Here is a 13,353-nt window from a genome sequence, read left to right as displayed (position 1 = left end):
TCTCTCATTATTGATGTTTCTATTTCTCCCTCTCCCTTCCTCTCTGAAATCAATAAAAACATATTTTAAAAAAAGAATATATGTGAAATGCCAACAGGTACTTTAAAGGTGCTCAACATCACTAGTCATTAGGGAAATAAAAAATCAAAGTACAATGAGATATCACATCACCCTGTTAAAATGACCATCATCAAAAAGACAAGAGGTAACAGAAGTTAGCATCAATATGGAGAAAAGAGAATCCTCATGCACTGTTGGTATGATTGTAAATTGGTAGAGTTACTATAGAACACAGTATAGAGGGTCTTCAAAACATTAAAAATAGAACCTATGAAAATAGAATCCAGAAATTTCACTTCTGAGAATGTATTAAAAGCAAACAAAAATACTAACTTGGAAAGATATCTGCACCCCCATGTTCAGAGCAGCATTGTTTACAATAGGAAAGACATGGAAATAACCTAAGTGTACATTGATGAATGGATAAAGAACACATGAAAGATAATATAATATTATTCAGCCATAAAATGAGTAAATATTTACCACTTGTTTGAAGGCATTATGCTATTATGCTACATTCAATAAGTCAAACAGAGAAAGACAAGTACTGTACAATCTTATATGTGAAATCTAAAAGAGAACAAACTCATAGAAAAAATAATGAGAGGCAGAGGGTGAGGGGAGGGAGAATTAGAGGAAGGTGGTCAAAAGGTAGAAACTTCCAGTTATAAAATACATAAAAACTAGGGATATAATGTACAACATGCTGACTATAGCTAACAGTGCTGTATGATATATAGGAAAGTTAGACTAAATCCTAAGAGTTCTCATAACAAGACTTTTTCCCCCCTGTTTTCCTTTATTTTATTTTTAATGTATTTATATGAGAAGATGGATGTTAACTAAACCTATTGTAGTAATCATTTCACAATATATGGAAATCAAATCACCATGCTGTACATCATAAATGTATGCAGTGATGAAGGTCTATTATTTCTCAATAAAACAGGAAAAAAAAAGATGAGCAAGGAGAAGACATTCAGTCAAGTGGTGAGAAATAAGCTATTGATAGCAGATTAACAGGGCAGAAGAGAGTAAGTGTGATGAAATAGAAGCAGGAAGTCAAGGAGAAGGAACAACACAGACATTGGCAAGAAGGGAGTAGATAATAATTCAGGCTCAGTGTTCAAGTTTAGAATTGGTGTTTCGGGATTATTCAATAGACAGGCTAGGCCAGTGGTCGGCAAACTGCTGCTCGCGTGCCACATGCAGATTGCAGATCGCGAGCCACGGTTTGCCTCTCTGTTGACTAATGAATTTGCAGACCACTGGGCTAGGCAAAAGTTTAGTTGGGGAAATGCATATAATCAGAATGTTGTTTAACTTCCTTTGCTGTTGAGTATGGTTTTTATTCTTAATTATACATGCAAGAAGGTACCAGGAAATATGTTTTCACTATTCACATTCTCTAAAGTTTGTAACCTATTACTAGTTAGAACTTCAGCACAAGTTTTCAGAGCAGGGCTGTTGAAGGTCGATGATACTGTGTTACTGGGGTGGAGTTGGGGGAGGGGACGGGAAAGGCTAATTAAATTACCCAAGAAAAGGTCAGGATTTAACTTACTTGAGCTGAAGGCAGAGGTTAGACAGTCCAGTTATAGAGATCGAAGGGCTAGAAGACATATAAGCTTGCAAGACTTAACAAAGATCATACACATCAATGTCAAGATCTGTGAAGGGTCTCAGAATTTACTGTCTTGCAATCTAACTTTTTAGCATGTCACAGTTTCATGGATGCTGGCAAGGATAGGAAGACTCCGAGGTCAGAGACAAAGGACTCCATTACTCTCAGTAATAACAATAGTGAACTTGTGTCAGTTCTTTGAGCCCCAGTTCCTGGAGAACAACACTAACAGGGTTTGGTGATACCTGTTCACACAGTAGGTTGAGCTGTAGGCATGCAACTATGATTAGGGAAACCAACAACTATTACTGGACAGTAAGTATGCTGACCATCATTCTGTAGGGAGATGCTATACCTGTCTTCTAAGGCTGTTCACTATACACGCATAACTTGAAGGACAGTCTGAAACAAAGTGTGTTAGTTCCTTTGCTCACAAGATGGGAAGAAACATTAGAGGTCCCTGAAGAATTGGTTTCTAGCCATTGGCTAATTCAAGCATTTGGTATACTGTTTAGGAAACTGAGGCTCTGAAAGGTCAAACTATCTTTCATGGAAATATAGTCAAATTAATATAAGATTTTAGGTTAGACTTAAATGCTTAGATTTCAAATCAGGTTAAAGCAAACCCCACTCTATAACATCCAAGTTTCTTCCATGGAATTCCTATGTCAGGTGCATAGATACATATTTTAAACTAATTGAAAAGTAGGGGTGATTGATACCCATTGTTCCCTTCTGGTTAAAGGTTTATAGTATCAGTAATGCCATTGCCTAGAATATTTTGTGAGAAATTATTCAGACTGGACCAGTTCTTCCCTAATACATTCAGAGACATGTACAGATTTCTCCTCCATAGAAGCACATAGTCATTTATACAGTAACCATAATCTGCGTAGTAACATCAGGAACATTACTAGGCAATACTGTACTACCAAGCAGATACCTTAGAGAAAGAGCTTCTGACATCAATGACAATGAAGCCGTCAGGTGGTAGAAGGTGAGCAGCCATTAGAATCAAGCAAAGAATCTAGTGCTCTTTGGCAGTTAACACCTCAAATTCCCATAATTAAATAAAATATGCTTCATTTGCAAAAATTCACCAGATGACCAATGGACACAGACACTAGGGGGGTGAGGGGATGAGCAGGGAGGTGGGGGGACTAAAGGGGAATAAGGGCATATATGTAATACCTTAATCAATAAAGAAAAAATATTTAAAAAATTCACCAGAGATTGTGCTCTATTGAAAATCGTGAGAAGTTGTGTAGTACTTCATAAAAACTGTCAACAATAATAATCATGATAACAGTAAGCTGATCAATATGACAAATTTGATATTTTTCACAAGATAAAACTTCTGACTGTGAATTTCAAAGAAAAATTTTAACTCAAACCAAAAAAATACATAAAACAAAATCAAGGTAGGAAGATGATGCCTGAAAAGTTGTATTTTTACACCCAAACTCATTTTTATGAAAGTGCCTTAAAATAAATAAGCTTTTATTTTTACAGGATATAAGGCACATTTTATTAACTTGTCATTAATTTGCCTCTTTCTCAAAATGTTGAATTTATAATGACTAAAGGTGTTTTCTTCCTTTGGTTAGAATTGTTATTTTTCTATTTTTATTCTTTATATATTTTCCAATCCTGTTATTTGTTCAGTTTGCCACTGTATAAATGGAATGTGTTTAAAATAATTATATTTATACAAACCATGTTTAATGTCTTCAAGTTCATAACTTGCATTTAATTGCTAACTCAGCATAGGTAAGTGTTGGGTGACAGAAAAGTCATGGTCTGAGTTTTAAGGGAGGTGGGCAGATATCCTGAACACCTCTGCCTCAGCCTGTCTGCTCAGAGTTTATCATGTACACACAGAACCATTTTAAAATCATCCCTGAACATTTGAAATATTAATTCAAGTATAGGTATAATTTACAACTGTCAGCAAGGATAGATTTGATGGTAATTTCCAATCTCTGGTTCCTAGGGCATTGGAAAAAGTGACAGCCATGAATAACAGGGTAATCTCTGACCTGACTCTCATCATGATTTTCTTTTTCTGTCCTTGGATATGTGTGATGTGCTGAGCTACGCCTCACAGCAGTCTACAGTCCACACTAATTCATACCAAATCTGGTGAGAGAACAGAGAATTCACACATTTTCTGTCTGCATCCAATGTAAATCAGACTTTCATAAAACATTTTGTTAATCTATGTTCTATAAGAGTTGCTTATGCAAGAAACATCGACCAGACCATTAAGCCTCAGAGGGAAGGTAGGGGAGGGTGGGGTAAGGGGGAGAGATCAACCAAAGGACTTGTATGCATGCATATAAGCCTAACCAATGGACACAGACACCAGGGGGTGAGGGCATAAGTGGGGGAGATGGGGGGAGGTAATGGGGTAATAAGGTCACATTCGTAACACCTTAATCAATAAAGAAATTAAAAAAATAAAATTAAAAAATAAAATAAATAAAAAAAGAGTTGCTTATGCAAAAATCCACAAAAACACAGGAAATGATTTGTTTAACCGTGTGTGTGTGTGTGTGTGTGTGTGTGTGTGCGCGCGCGCGCGCGTGTGTGTGTGTGTGTGTAGATTGCATGTTTAGAGGAGTTTTATATACTACCCAGGAGTTTTGTGGGACAACAACTTTTGTTCTTTAGCTACCTGGAAAAGTATTCCTCCCCACTTGATAGAAGGCATTTATCTCATGGTTACCTCTTATAACTCATGAGCAAATCTAACCCCCAGAGGAAGCAACTGTGAATTCACATGGCTCTTTGTTGTCTCTTGTTCTTTTGTTGTCTATTCCCTCATAATTTGAGAGCTTGTATAACTGCTCTACAGATTAGTATAGCCCCCTCAAGTATTCCTGTCCACATGAGAATGAGCCTTTTCTTTGTAACTGCTATATTAACTTTGTTTCAACTGAAAGCAGTACATTTGAACTGCAAAGAATTTAGAATTCACTGAATAATGTTTTCCATCACTTTGAAAATTGTCACCCATGCTCCAAATGCAGAAAGACACAATGAAGACTAGAGATATGGTAAGCAGGGGAAACTGAGTGAACGCTTCACATCTTTCACTTGAGCATTTTCTACAGTATTTTATTCCCTACTGCTCTGAATTGTCTTAATTTTTCAGATTACCTTTGGCACTGGCATGTCCATTAGATAGGTCCTTACAGCAGTGTGCTGCCCTTTTCTTTAATTGTTTGACTTACTACTTTTCCTACGTTAAACTCCTGACCAATAGGCTATATCAGTGGTCAGCAAACTGCGGCTCGTGAGTCGCATGCGGCTCGTGAGCAGCGGTTTGCCGCTCTGTTGACTAATGAGTTTGCCGACCAGTGTGCTACATAATAATGATTAAGAAAATGAAGACTTGCCCTAGCTCATTTGGCTCAGTGGATCGAGCATTGGACTGTGGACTAGAAGGTCTCAGGTTCAATTCCAGTCAAGGGAACATGCCTGGGTTGCTGACTCAATCCCCAGTAGGGGGTGTGCAGAGGCAGCCGATCAATGATTCTCTCTCATCATTGATGTTTCTATCTCTCTCTCCCTCACCCTTCCTCTCTGAAATCAATAAAAATATATATTTTAAAAAAGAAAAGAAAAATGAATCATCATTGATGTTTCTATCTCTCTCTCCCTCTCCCTTCCTCTCTGAAATCAATAAAAATATATATTTAAAAAAAGAAAAGAAAAATAAAGACTTTCTACCCATCCAAGTTAATTATTGTACTCTTTATTTGCTTAAGTATCTTTGTAGAAATCATAAACATAACCTTTATATTAAATATGTTTTCACATTTCAAATTAATCTTGGCATTTATGTCATTCATGTTGTTTTTCCCAACATTTATACCATTTAATCAGTCAGAGAAGAAGTAGTGGGTGGTTAATAAGTTATTTACAGGAAAGGTAGGCAAATAAGAATTAGAGAAAGACACTTTAACTGACATTACTAAAAAAGAACCTGACAAAACTTAACTACTCAAATAGTTTTAATAGTCGTCAACTTCATACAATGTTACAGCCTACTATTCAATAAATATAATTAATTTTGTACTCTATAATATTTTAAAACTTTCTAATGGGAAGTTGCACCAAGGAATTTCAGGCTGTATTTCATCTTCCACTATTTATTTTTCTCAACTAGGTTTTGTATAATAAATCTGACTTTTCAGTAGCAGTTGGCTAGGATGACCATATAATTTATCATCCAAACCAGGACACTGTTGAGAGTGTGAGGGGATGCTATTAATATTATTCTGGGATAACTAGAGTAAAACCAAACTGCCCTGGAAAACCACAATTTGTGGACATTCTAAGGTTGTGCCAACTAATCAAAGGTATAGAAAGATCACATTTTTTTTTTTTTGCTTTTGTCCTCTTATGAAAGAATAAACAACAACAAAAAAACAAACGAAAGAGAATAGGGTGTGGAAACTAAGTAATTTGATTAAAATTTGACTCTTCCAAATTATAGTTGAGTGACATTGCTCAAATTATGTTAGTTTCAATTCTTATTTTGAATTATAATGTTGTGGACATATTTCATTGTAGCAGAATCATTTAATACACTAGATTGTGATCCCCCTAGAGCACTGTGGTTCAATATATTAGCCACTAGCTACATGGGTGTTTATTTTTTTCCCACAATTGACTTTTAAAATGTAAATTTAGATAACTGTCAGTCCCAGAGTCTCACTAGCCACATTCAATGTTAAATAGTCATATGTAGCTAATTACTTCTATTAACCAGTGCAGATTAGATATCTATCATTGCATAGAGTTCTATTGCTAAAACTGTGAGGGACAAATCATGATTAGTTCTTGCCTAGGCATCTTCAAATCCTCCTAAATAAGAGATATACATTCACTTTGGCATCCTTGGATCCATTCTCCCTTCAGCAGCCAGAAGATTCTCTAAAAAAGCATAACTTGTTAGTTCACTAACCTATCATAATTGTTTTTCTGTATCATTCCCTGTGTAGTCCATTTGCTTTACTCTTCCCACCTTTTTTTGAAGCAGCTGTCTTTCTGCTTCCTGATTCCAGCCCCATTGAACTTTTCTGCCCTTGCACTTGCCAAGCTTCCTCCCTCCCTAGGTCCTGTGCCTCTTGTTTTTACTGCCTTGAATTTTCTCTCTAATACCACATACATGCTCCTACAGATCACTCAAGTATCACTTCCTAGGAGAGTCACCCCAAACCTCTCTGATAAATTAAATCTCCCCCAAAACTCTTAAACATCAAATAATAATAATCCATGAATGGATGTTTATTCATCTTTATTTGAATTTCCTTGATAGTGGCTTCCACAAAATAGGTATATGTGGAACAAAGGACTGAACTGAGGCCCTGAGGTGGCTCACTGTGTCTTTCTATAAAAAGCTATAGCACTTGATATAGAAAGGCAAAATCAATGGGGACACTGGTATTGATCTCTAGTGTTCATCAATTTTTCCTCTACTGCTTCATGCTATTTCTGTATTATTTGAAGTAGAATTCATTAATAGTAAAATTATTTATGGAAATGTGAATTGGAAACCCGAGTTCTGACTTCAAGAATTTTCATAGTTAATATAAAAAACAATTAATAATTTACACTACTTGCTGTGGGGAGGTTGTTGTGAAATTTCCATTGTCTGATAGTTTAAATCCAGTACTACTCCCAGTAGACCAAGTTGTTTTTGGTTTATTTGATCTGCTACCAAAAGAGAACATTTTTATGTTTCCCTCTCAGGGCTTGTGTCAGGACAGCATTTTAATATGCTTAACATTTTTTACTCTACAGTTAATATCTTTAAACATTACAAATAAAATGTCTATGATTAATAGTGTTCAACTTCATTATTATATTTTGTATTTACTGGTGACTTACAAAATTTTTTTAACAGGATGTTGATGATCAACTTAATGACTCATCAATGAGGATTATGTAAAACTAGAGGCCCAGTGCATGAAATCTGTGCACTCGGGACGGGGTGGGGGTGTCCCTCAGCCAGGCCTGTGCCCTCTTGCAGTCTGGGAGCCCTCGGACGATGTCCGGCTGAGGCCCCCGCCACCACCACTGCGCTCGCCGCCGTGAGCCCGGCTTCTGGCTGAGCGGCGCTCCCCCTGTAGGAGCGCACTGACCATGGGGGGGGGGGAGGGGGGAGGGGGGTAGCTCCTGCGTTGATCGTCTGCCCCCTGGTGGTCAGTGCACATCATAGCAACTGGTCATTCTGCAGTTTGGTAATTTGCATATTAACTTTTTATTATGTAAAACTAGAGGCCCAGTGCATGAAAATCCATGCACTCGGGGGGCGGGGGTCCCTCAGCCTGGCCTGTGCCTTCTCGCAGTCCATGACCCCTCTGGGAATGTCCATCTGATGGCTTAGCCCCGCTCCCTGGGGGATCAGGCCTAAGCTGGCAGTCAGACATCCCTCTGGCAGCCCGGGAGCCCTCAGAAGATGTCTGATTAATGGAGGGAGCGGGCCTAAGCCATTACTTGGACATCCTTATCACTGCCGTGAAGGCGGGAGAGGATCCTGCCACAGCCACTGCGCTGGCCAGCCATGAGCTGGCCTTCTGGCTGTGCGGCGCTCCCTCTGTGGGAGTGCACTTACCACCAGGGGGCGGCTTCTGCATTGAGCGTCTGCCCCCTGGTAGTCAGTACGCATCATAGCAACTGGTTGTTCCACTGTTAGGGTCAATTTGCATATTACCCTTTTATTATATAGGACTAGAGGCCAGGTGCACAAAATTTGTGCATGGGGCGGTGTTCCCTCAGCCAAGCCTGCACCCTCTCCAATCTGGGACCCCTACTGGGATAGGGCCTAAATGGGCAGTCAGACATCCCTCCCACAATCCAGGACTGCTGGCTCCCAACTGCTCGCCTGCCTGCCTTCCTGATTGTCCCTAACTGCTTCTGCCTGCCAGCCTGATCACCCCCTAACCACTCCCCTGCCAGCCTGATTGATGCCTAACTGCTCCCCTGCCAGCCTAATTGCCCCCAACTGCCCTCCCCTGCAGGCCTGGTCCCCCCCAACTGCTCTCCCCTGCAGGCCTGGTCCCCCCCAACTGCTCTCAGCTGCAGGCCTGAGTCCCCCTCCCCCAACTTCCCTTCCCTGTAGGCCCGGTTGCCCCCAACTGCCCTCCCTTGCAGGCCTGGTCCATCCCACTTCCTTCCCTGCAAGCCATCTTGTGGCGGCTATCTTGTGTCCACATGGGGGCAGCCATCTTTGACCACATGGGGGCAGCCACCTTGTGTGTTGGAGTGACAGTCAATTTGCATATTACTCTTTTAATAGATATGATAGGATAGTATTGCCAATCAAGTTCTAGTCATCAAAGAGTACAATGTTAAAATATTTATTTATAGCATCTTTAGAATAAAGACATATTAAACTGTAAAAATTAAAGTTAATATAACTAAAACAAGTAATATTTATTTAGATGTAATTGAACTTTAAAGGTTCATTAGGCATTACGTTTTTCCTTCTAATGCTTATTAACATTTTCAATAACAAACATTTTCACCCTGAAATAAATATGCAGAAACCCTAAATGTATGTACATGATACTGAGAATTGTTTATTATAAATAAGGTACCTTCTGTCTTTCACTTTCTCTGTCCTGCTGCCTCCTTATTAATACTTTGGGGTTTGATATGATGCATAAATAAGAATAAGCTCTCCTATGTTTCTCTCTTTAGTGCCATTTGCTGCTAGTGTCACCTTAAGAGTTCCTTTGGGTCTTCGAAGTGAATAATAATGCTAATGCTAATGGCTTTCATTTATTGAAAACTTACTAAGCACTTTGGTATTTCACAAAAGTATTATAAGGCATATATCATTCTCTTTTAGAAGAGGAAACTGAGCTTTATAGAGATTAAGTAGCCTTGAATTAAGTCACATTTATGGTAAGGAACAAAGGAAAGATTGGGACCTAGCTAATCTTGATTCTAGTTCCATGCTCTCAGATCTTAAACTACAGTACCCAGTAGGTTATGCTACTTAGTCTTACCATCTTCTGGTGAGAACAATTCAATTTCTGTTTTCACTTATGCTTAAGATATTTTACCATATAACTGTTATTAAGAAAAGTTAGTAGGGCCACCCTCCAGAGACTTGCTAAATTATGAGTCATCAAAGCAAACTTGAGGAAAATGCTCTATTACCTCTGTGCTATGACATTGGACCTCAGTTTAGTATAGAGAATGGTTAAGAGCACAGTGGGGTCAGCTGCCCTACTTTGAATCTTAAATGTGCTTCTTATGTTGAAAGCACTGGAGAGAATATTCTGCCTTATTCTTCCATTTATAAAATGAGGATAATAATTGCACTTTCCTTATAGGAATGTGGTAAAGCTTAAATGTACATTTCTTTGAAGAATATATGGCACATACTTATCTCAAAAGCTGTCTACCATTATTAGTACTATTATTGGTTTCATAAAACGATGTAATAGCTGTTCTTTAGAAAGAAAATAACAACTACATTGATGTCCAAAATAAAGTGAATAGTTTAGAAAGAAGAATAAGAATGATAGCATATAATTTTTCTTGGACCCGTACTATGATAGGAAATATGTTGGCATTTAAATATGAAAAAAACAAGATTACATTAAGTAATTGTTAATCACTGAATATGAAGTCAGTTTCCTGAACTTATAAAGGCTTGCTGACAATGAACTTCATAGTGAGATGTAGGGTACCATCAAGTATGTAAAATACAGTTTCCAAATTCATCCCCAACTCCGCAGTTTGAGTCAGTTGTTTCAGAGTAAGGCCTAATCATCTGTATTTTATCAACTCCCTACATGATTTTAATTATACCCAACCATGACCATGCTTAGGCCTATGACATACTTAAAGGAAGGTCAGTTACAGAGGGAGGCAGATGGCAGGAAGAATAAGACAAGGAGAGGCCTGGATCCATACAGATCTCTAGGGGAGAGAGACAAACTGGGCAAGTCAGAAGGGATAAGCATAGAACTCAGGTCACACATTTTGAGGCTAATGTATAGATCCATCTGCCCTGAGGTGTGCATAGAGGACTGCTGGTAAGGCTCTGCTCGGCCTTCTGAGCAGGAGTGCTGACCAGTTGTTCTTCTAGCCATAGAGTCAAAGCTCTCTGCATTGGAAAATGTCATTTCCCTAACTTACATGGCTACTCCAGAGAGAAAACATATAAAAGTTAAACAATTTGCTGGGCAAAACATCCTAAGCCAGTTTAAGCTTATATACAGTGCTTCTCAAAGCAAGAGGCAGAGCATTAATTTTGTACTTAACACAGCATTCAGAGAAAAGCTGATTTATGGCATCCTGGCAAATTGTTAAGAACAAACACATGGCAATAAAAAAATATCCCACCCCTAAATAAAACAGAACTATGAAAGCTTCTCATAATCTCCTCTGATGGTCAATCTCTCAAAATTTCCATTTATATTATTAGGTTGATAGAACTCTGCACTTAATAGAACTTCAGAAATAATAATAAGAGTATTTTCTAGAATAAGGATAGTGGCCCAACAACATTAGATAACTTTGTTCCTATCCACACATGCATGATTTTTTGTTAAAACAAAGGCATTCTTCCTGAGGCTAACACTCTGTATTTCTGCCTTTGTCTGAATTTTTCTTTAGCAAGAAGAGACAAATTGCAAATGTGGTTAGTAAAATTTTCTTATTTATATTCCACAGAGCCAGTCATCTTCACTAATTCATATTTCTGCTCAAAGACTCATCCTTAAATATTTGTGTGTTGTTTTTTTTTTTTCATAGATGCCTGAAGATACACTTACCTCTTAAATTTATGATCCTAAATCAGCAATGTTGCTCTTTCTGTTTCCAATAGCCCCTCACCTCTGTCTTTGATTTGTGCTTTTGGGAAAACTCCCTTTTTTTTTTCCAACAGAAAGCTGCTTCAGCTTGTTCTGCTCACCATTTGTTAATGTCTTCATCTGACTAGATGGCTCAAAAATGTCTGCCTTGGCCAAATGCATTAAACATTATAATATTTCGGTTTTTTTGACCCACTTTGTCCTTTTGCACCATCTCTGCACATCCAGTCTGATGCTTAAGGGTGCTCAAGACTCATAAAGACATCTTTTGCTTAGGTACTCTACTTATATACAACATGCTTTCAGCACGTTCATATAAAATACACAAACTGCTCACTGCAGAACCACTTTTCATAATATAATTTCACCTTTGCATCCCCATCTATACCCAGTAGAGGTCTATTTCTCATTCAGACTATCTCCTGACTGTGGGTCTCTAAGCGAAATATGTAGCCTGGCTCAGCTGCCACCATTCTGGTTGTAAAAATTCACACATCTGCTAGTTAGTCTCTCTCTGTTGGCCTTTGGCAAAGAAGAATTTTGTAGAAAGTGGATTTTCTAATAGACATGTGCCAAGTTTTATTTTTTTCAGTAACAGTTAAAAAAATTGTCTTCTGATTTCAATTCCTCAGCAAATCATATGCTGCTCTATTCTGAAGGTTTCTAAAAGATTAAATGAAAGAATCATTTTTAATGTAGAAGGAACTTCATAAACATAATCAAGAAACATTTATAAATTATTTTGATTGAATATGATTTAATGATTATGATTTTGAAACCCACAGAGATCTCACATCCATTTTTTTTTGGCAGAGGACATAGGGACATTACCTCCACTTTATTAAAGAGGCAGTTTAGTAGTTTGTCCGTAACCACACTTTTAGCAAGTTGTGGAGCAAAAACCAGTAGCCATGTGTTTTGACTCCTAACAAAAAAGACCAATTATAGCAAGAGTCAAAGATGCCCAGGTATAAGAGAATACGCTTGCATTATTTCTCCCACATCCTACATAAGAATTGGGAAATACAAGCATCTTTGAGGTACCCACTGCAGCACCCACTTCCAAATCTCACTATGCACTTGCACTTGCTTCTAATGTAGGTCCTGATAGGATAAATGGCAATATTTTAGCTGGGCTTTAAAGCATAAGAGTTCACTAGGTATTAGGAGAAATAAGGAAGAAATATTCCTGGCAGAAGTAACAAGAAGTACCAAAGCACCACTGGGACAGGAATTATGAAGCATGTTTATCCTTCTAAATTGAAAATCCATAAACAGTAGGATTTCTAACTTCTGAAAATTCACATGGTATCTGTATAATTAAAAGCCCAAGCGACCGAATGACCAAATGTCCAAATGACCAGTGGACCAGTTGCTGTGACACGCACTGACCACCAGGGGGCAGACACTTAATGCAGGAGCTGCCCCCTGGTAGTCAGTGCACGCCCACAGCTGGAGCACTGCTCAGCTGACTGACCCATCCCAGTGGCCCACCAGCCTGGCCGCAGCCACTCACTCCCGCAGTAGTGCTGCAGGTGCAATCTCCAGAGTACCGGCCAGGAATCGACAGACCTGCACCACCGGCATGATCCCGACAGTGCTGCCGGCCTTCTGTAAGTCGACCTCGGGCACCACAGCCACTTCTCCTCCCTAAACGCTCTGTAAGGAAGAAACAATATGAAAGTGGCCATCAGATGGCTCCTGACAACCAGCGCAAACTTCAGTCGGACTGATCCAGATCCCGGGCCAGCAAGGGCATCCCACCACCAGTCCGGAGGGCTGATCACATCCCAGCACCCCCACCCATCAGGACGGGCATCAGAC

At 38.8% G+C, this 13,353-nt stretch overlaps 1 pseudogene across 1 annotated transcript in view; it reads right to left on the bottom strand.

Annotated features, from left to right (window-relative positions):
* LOC308244082 (ADP-ribosylation factor-like protein 10) overlaps positions 1–13,116 on the bottom strand; it is a 92,426-nt pseudogene extending 79,310 nt beyond the window's left edge. Inside the window, exons 1-2 of the transcript in view lie at positions 13,046–13,116; positions 12,361–12,454 (exon numbers count right to left, since the gene is read on the bottom strand). The product of the transcript in view is annotated as an ADP-ribosylation factor-like protein 10 (transcript). The remainder of the gene's footprint in view (positions 1–12,360; positions 12,455–13,045) is intronic.
* Between the last annotated feature and the right edge of the window lie 237 nt (positions 13,117–13,353).

The sequence above is a fragment of the Plecotus auritus genome (assembly GCF_963455305.1).
Source record: "Plecotus auritus genome assembly, chromosome: 3".
Taxonomy (NCBI): domain Eukaryota; kingdom Metazoa; phylum Chordata; class Mammalia; order Chiroptera; family Vespertilionidae; genus Plecotus; species Plecotus auritus.
Note: the sequence above shows the minus strand (reverse complement) of the source record. Positions and strands in the feature narration are given on the sequence as shown.